Source organism: Trachymyrmex septentrionalis, unplaced genomic scaffold (assembly GCF_001594115.1).
Source record: "Trachymyrmex septentrionalis isolate Tsep2-gDNA-1 unplaced genomic scaffold, Tsep1.0 scaffold70, whole genome shotgun sequence".
Lineage (NCBI taxonomy): Eukaryota > Metazoa > Arthropoda > Insecta > Hymenoptera > Formicidae > Trachymyrmex > Trachymyrmex septentrionalis.
The window spans coordinates 1,141,037-1,148,464 of NW_017305885.1; the positions used below are offsets into that span (position 1 = coordinate 1,141,037).

The window sequence follows — 7,428 nt, forward strand, 5'->3', positions numbered from 1 at the left end:
ATAAAAGTACATCAAATTAATTCTATTTTAACTGTAAATTCCGCTAAATAAAATGAAAATTAAATTATCATCATTTTTTTTAAATAAAATGTATAACATTTATATAAATTTTATGTACAGAAAATCTTACAATATTTAAGTCATCATTATTGAGATTGATTTTATAATTAGCTTATTCATGATTTGTTTATTCATGGTTGTTGTTCTGTCGTATTTGTAAGAAAGACAAGAAACATAATAGGGATAGTTAAGAACGCGCACGATCATAAGTTAAATGCCGAATTTCATAGCAGTACGTGCTTAGAAGTCGTTGCACGCGAGTGAAATGCGTTTGCATACGAATGCTTGATGTTTGACGCGGCGATACGCGCCGCCAAAAAGAATAATCCATTGCGTTTCGCCGTGCGCAACAAATGCGCAACAGGTGCACATACTCGAACAGTGAATACTCGAAGGAAAACGAGTTCCCGTGACATAGAATCTTCTTTTTGTCTACATTAATCGGGACGTGTCACGTATGCGATTGCGCTCGAAACGCTAAGCTTTAAAGTCAAGTCTTCGTGTACGAAAAATTCAGTAATGAATTTTGGCCAGCATCACTGATACATCGTTTTCTGATGAAAGTCCAGTGATTTGTCATTACAATTTAATTTATTATTTTTATCCTAATATATTTTAGACAATATATTCAATATTTTTACATTCAACACGAGATTAGCAAGGATTTTAATTTAATTGGACTCACGTGATTGTTAAATATCGAGAAGATTCACATATGCATATTCACTTACATAGCGCAAAAATTGAAAAAATGTATAAAGCGTCTTGACACAGACTAACTGTTTGGCGGAATCTTCACGACTCTTTTCGTGAAGTTTATCATTTCTCAATTCCAAAGTTATCTTCTAATATGTTAAAACGAACTGACAATGATTAACTCGAGAATATGTCAACAATATTTCAATGCGATATCGCAGTTGCAAGCAATTTGTTTGCATAATCAATAGGTAGATGTCATCGTATTAGAAGGAATGCACTATGAGAGAGACAAAGAGAGTTGCATATTTCAGTAAGAAAAATATGTAAATAAGATCAGCTTCATTCACAACAAGTTTATCCATAATTTGAGCTATTTTTTACGTATATTAAGGATTTAATTCAGCTTTCTCTGAACTCTGAGACGTGAATTATTGCCCATATTACAATTAAATTTATTACAATCGTGAAATTTCTAGGTTAAATTATAAATTTACTTGCGATATAGCTTTCCATATCTATCTACGATCTATTCATTCTTCAGATCGTCAATGTAACAAAGTATTTTTTTTTTTTCGATATTCAATGCTCGCGTTGCGAATAAGCTTCGTTGCTGATACGATATTCGCGGATCTCGTCAGCTGTCGTTTCCACACACGTTTCTTCCATGCATCCGTCGCATTATCATTGAGATATATCTTCGAGAATCTACCGATCGTCAGATCCGACAACAACGGAAGTACCGAGAATAACGATGCTCCATACAATGACTAGTGATATGTCCAAACTCGGATTTCGTCGCGTGTTGCGATAACGTCCTCGTGTGTAATTGGAACTTCTAAGTGCCACTCAGACTTATCGCAATAATTTCCAAGGCAAATTCGCCATATTTCACTTTGCCGTTCAACGGTCTTTGAGCATTCCCTCGGCCCGAGACGGCCTGAAATTCCTCTCACAACGGCTGGCTTCCGACCGTGAGCTATGAAACGCAAAGCCCTACCGTTATTGGGCTACTTAGTCACCCTTTTCCTGTCTCTTGCTCGCGGCCATGAACGTCAGACTTTCGCAAATGGCGGCGTGAATGGGGAGCCGAAAAAATTCTTCCGCCCTTGAAACGCCAATTAACTTCTATACGATCCGCTAATTGATATAAAGCTAATGGAAGCACAGGTACAAAAGGACCGTCTAATGTTTCATTACGAACATGGGGAACCCGCGAGCGATCGGACGTGGTTGTATGCAAAATTGGTACCTACAGTATCTGCACTCCTTTGATATGGAAAGCGAGCGCTTGCAAATTCTTTGAACAACCAAAAGCGGGCGCTTGCAAATTCTTTGAACAGTTTATACGAAACTGGTGAATACATTGTATTTCCCCGCGATCTATGAATCCTATACAATTCATATTTTTGTTTGAAGATCATCAGAAACGAATATACAAAGTTATTTAGCATTGTCATTCTTGTATATCAATTTATAATAGAACAAATCAATTCACTTAAATATTCACATTTATTCTGTCCATTGTTAACATAAATGTAGCATACAGCGATTAAAAAATTATTTATTTGTGTTCGAAAGTTTAAAAAATGATCAATTTGCAAAGCAAAACAGAAATGATCATAGCTAAATAGAAAATATTTTTTGTAATAGTAAATCTAGAAAAGAACATTAAGTGAATTTTTTTAGTGTCGTATTTTATATCATTTAAAATTCAATTTTTCAGAGAAAGATACTGCGAAGGTAAACCCAAACTTCTTTAACTAACTGCGCAAAAGTTAAGAAAAAAATCTTGTTCTTGTTTCCTATTAATTGCGTTAATCTACCGCAATAAAATCCCTATTAATTACAACTCATTTATTGAGATTAACCGACATCGGTTTTCCTTTGTATAGCTCATATTATTTTTTCACAATGAAGGTTGACGATTGGATCGTATGACTTTCGTTGGTAGACTCGTCGAAATTTTATTACAGACGCCACAAATTACAGTGAACTGACATGAGAGGTAGTCTGACATCGAGCCTGACAGTTTCGAATTTTTCAAGGGTTTCTCTCGAGCACGTTGGCTGAATGGGATAGGGAAGGATTCTTTTAAAATGCAAATACCCCCAGCGAGAAAGGCATACGAAAGAAATGTTGCTTCTTATAAAGCAGAGATTGCCAGCTCTATCGGCTCGAGGCTAACTTCGTCGCTTTAACGCGCGCACGATAAAAGTCCAACGCAGAGTTCCCTATTATATCTGAGGAAAATGTTCATCGTACCTGACTTAAAACAAGTACTAAATTATCTTTTGCTTCGACGCGGATTACTTTGCGAGGATACTTTCCGTGAAGTATATCGAAGGGTCGTGAATAAATTCTGAACTTATGTATCGACGTATAAGTTCCGCGACAGCCTCTCGACTATGAAACATCGCCGTACATGTTTCAAATCTTAAAGATATCAGATTTTACTGTGTAAAAATATCCGATAATATCACCAATAGAAACCAAATCAAACTTATATTTAATTCTGTTGGTCTATTCGAATCTATTTAATTCAAAATATAATTTATTTTTTTACTAATATTTTATTTAAAAACTTTTTTCTCTGATATTTAATAATTTCATCTGGTAAGATCTTTTCTGTGAAATTTTTTTATTTTGAAAAGCTTTTTAACTCAAACGATATATAATCGCAAAGTTGAACAGATCAACAGGATTAATCCTTTGAGGGGCACACATTTTTCTTCTAAACAAATTATTGAAATCATAAGTTTTCCGAGGGTTTTCGGGATCGCTGATTACGATTCTTATGTCAGAATTACAAAAATAAATACTAAATAGACTTATAAAAGATTTATTTTCCAAAATTTCCAAAATTTTTTTTTCAGAAAAACGCAAGCAGAAAATTTTGAAAAAAATATATATTATAATTTCAGATATGAAGTAAAACACGCATACAAATTTTCAGAGCTCTAGCATTTCACGTATGAGAATAGCCGAATTTATTCTGAAAAAAAAAGAGTTTTTTACATTAATTGTTTATAACTAAATTGCAAATAAATAAATTAACGTAATTTTTCATGAAAGTTGCATAACTTAGATCCCTAAGAGTCTAAAAAGTACTCATATGCGCATACAAACTGCAAAATAGATCAAAAATATGAAAAAAACTAAGAACAAAAAGGTAGGACGTATACGTCCCACTGCCCCTCAAAGGGTTAATAAAGATGAATAAAGAAAGATGAGAAAAATAAATAGAATAAATCTATAAATAATTGGACAGCATTATGCAATAAAATTTATAAGATATATACATGACCATGTAAATAAATATTTTTTATTATAAAAAAGACCATTTTTGTACAAAAAATAAAAGCAGTATATTAAAGCTTTCAATATACTGTGTGTGTCTGAAGAAGAAATTCAATTTTACTAAGACTACTATGATTGCACTTGCGTAATGATGAAGAATTATAAATGTTTCTATAATTTTTCGCGAAACGCAAAAACATTAATTAAAATTATGCAATTAACAGAGAATTTTTCGCTGCGTTGCACTGTTATATTTCAGATCATCTCGTAACGTGTATTTTGAGAAAAATTTTGTAAAGATGATAAATAAATATAAGCATCCGAGCGCATTTGATTCGGCAATAAAAATGTCGCATTAGTACGACACACAATCTCAATCGACATTTATTGGTGAAGAGGCCCGGCTTTATTATCATTGACAAATTCACAGCCGACGTGCTTTTTATACACTGCGAAACGTCTCGTCGCACTAGTTACGCACGCATTTCCTCGGAGGAAATCTTGAATTCTCTCGATGGATCATGAATGGATGAGAATGGGAGAAGAAGTGGTAGAGAGAGAGAGAGAGAGAGAGAGAGAGAGAGAGAGAGAGAGAGAGAGACAAGAGAGAGGATCGTACCCGAGGGAACGGAACAGCACGGCACGTTGCGAAATTTCGCCCGCCGGCGGTCGACAGGCAGGCAGACACGGGCGATGGATGAGATGCTAACGAGACGCGAAACGATCGACTACTCCCGCTAGGACAGGAACCGCCAAGTCGGGCGTGAAATGATTTTCCTTTACTAGTCCGGGTTACTACGTCGTCTTCGCGCGACGCTCTTCGAGATACGCGAAGCGCATTTATATCCAGCATTAAGAGACGCAGGATCAAGGAAAAATCAAAAGAGATTCGAAGTAATCTTTCGAGCGATAATGATATTAGCATTTTAATTTTGGAAGTAATTAACACGTTATACAAGCATACTGAAAAAAAGAGACTGGTAATAGCTACCAAATGTTGGATACAAAGTAATTTCAATCAAATGTTCGGTTAATATAATAAAAAATAATTTTACTTTTCGAAATATTTAGTAAGTATTACCAAATAATTAGTTATATTATCGTTCGGTAATATTTACTAAATGTTTAGAAAAGTAAAATTATTTTAAGTTATATAATACATATATTAATCGAACGTTTGATTGGAATTATTTCATCCAATTATTTCATGTTTGATAACTATTATCAGACCTTTTTTTCAGTGTAGGGTGGTTCCAAAATATTGTACTTGAAAAAGAGTGATTCTCCATATACAAAGATAAATCTATATAGTAAGATAAATCTTTTCTTCATATTTAATGTTTCGTTACGTTGTCACAATATTAAAAGCTGTAGAAATTGATCAGATGTTAATAAAGGTTGTCAAAACGCATCTGATATTAAAAAATGTACCGATATATGAATACGATAAACAGTTAACATCACAGTAAAGTATTTCTATGGAGAACAGGATGCTAACGAGACGCAAAACGATCTATCCTTAGCAAGGCGGAAAGCAGCAAGACAAGTGGAGCGTGAAATGATTTTCCTTTACTACTGAGACTCCAGTGGCAATCACACTCTGCCTTTGCCTGTAATTCGAGATACACGAGACTCTATCCTCGGTATTAAAGGAAAATTGAAAGTGGTTTTATCCCACCTGGAGTTTTATCTTATCCATGCAGCGCACCAGATACGGAAAAATAGTTTAGTTTGCGTGTTGATCCAACTGGAAAGTTAATAAAGATCTTGTCTGAGTATCTGGATTCTTATTGCAGACAGGCAAGACTATTTCTCGCTGTCAATAACGATCGCGTGAATGAGAAAGTTTTTTGTTACGAGCTTCCACTTGTGTATTGATAAAGCAACAGGATGAAGGATTGTTTCTTGTAACGAGAAAAATCACCGACCTTATAATAAACTCTCTTTTAGTTTTAGCTTTTCTATTTTATAATTCGATATCATGATAGCAGAGGTAACTTAAAATTAACTTTTTGCATGATTAATTATGCGTCTCTGTCTCCTTCTCTCTCGCTTGCTCGCTCATGCATTTACAAAAGACACGAATATTACGATGGGAAGTAAGTTTCCTCCCGAGAGAAAGACGATTATGGTCCCTATAACCGGAGACGCTTCTTGTAGGCTTTGATCAGCAATGCTTTGCACGCGGCTAATTCGCTAATCTCTCACGTACTTGCAATAAAACGAAGAGGGTGTGAGGCATGTGCGACTAGGAGGGATGTTACGAGAGATGGTAAGAAGAGCCGACGAGACGAGGGAAGAGCGTAGGAGGACAAGTAAAGTGAGGGGTGAAAGGACGAAATCTCCTAACGACTGACGTTATATACTTCGTAGAGATCGCTCGTTACCTCGGCAGGGTGGTGTCAATTTTTCAGTGCTTTATACACGTCCCCCTATTCCCGACGCCGCCCTATATTTATCATCCATCGTGTTCCATCCATCGCTCGCCGCTGGCAAATCTCTTCGAGAGCGATCTTATTGATAGGGTGCGAGCTCTACGACGTAGAGAAAAATTGACAATTGGTTGCACGATAGTAGGAGAAAGACGCGGATATTTGGGAATGGAAGTATGCGTGATTTATGTCATAATTTTTACGAATCGCACATATGTATGTATATACACAAGCGCGTAGCTATACAATCTTAGATTTGTTTTGAGATGTTTTGAAATTAATATCTCTTTAAAAATTTTATTTCATACAGCCAAGCCGTTTTCTATCAGAAATATATATATACATATGTATATATACTATATAGTATATAATAGAAATGTGCGAATCAAGCATTTTGTGAGATCGAATCGAATCTTTTTTATTCATAACATGAATCGAATTTGAATTAAATTTTTCCGGATTTTACTTAAAATCGGACTAAAATAAAACAAATAAAATAGACAAATTCGAAATCAAACCACAATGATTCGAAATTTCGAACTTATTTGATAATCCATCTAGATTCGATTTTATTCAATTCAAATTCAAATTATTCACACACCTTAAGTATATGTATAATATTAATACAAGTATATTAGTTGCAGGAAAATCATATTGATTCCGAGAAAGTTGTATATTATTCACATGATAAAATTAAATGTACAATAAAATTAATTGTGCATTTAGATTATTTTATATAAATATGAATAATTTGATTATAAAATCGTAAAGTAAATTTTATGCAGAATTTTATTTCTCATAAAAATGCAAACGAAATAAACTTGTGGAAAATAGCATCTGTGATTAAGTAAAATTAATTTTTCACGTCCACTACATAGAAAAAAAGCGACGAGAATCACTTACGAAATCTTTATATATATATGTTATATATATATATATA

General features: G+C 34.2%; 1 protein-coding gene and 1 long non-coding RNA gene across 3 annotated transcripts in view; one reads left to right on the forward strand and one right to left on the reverse strand.

Annotated features, from left to right (window-relative positions):
• LOC108753716 (hemicentin-2) overlaps nt 1-7,428 on the reverse strand; it is a 362,006-nt gene that overhangs the window by 127,362 nt on the left and 227,216 nt on the right. The gene's annotated exons all lie outside the window — the stretch shown is intronic.
• Nucleotides 3,809-7,428, forward strand: part of LOC108753717 — a 10,726-nt gene continuing 7,106 nt past the window's right edge. Inside the window, exon 1 of the long non-coding RNA XR_001939660.1 lies at nt 3,809-3,961. This is a non-coding gene — a long non-coding RNA (uncharacterized LOC108753717). The remainder of the gene's footprint in view (nt 3,962-7,428) is intronic.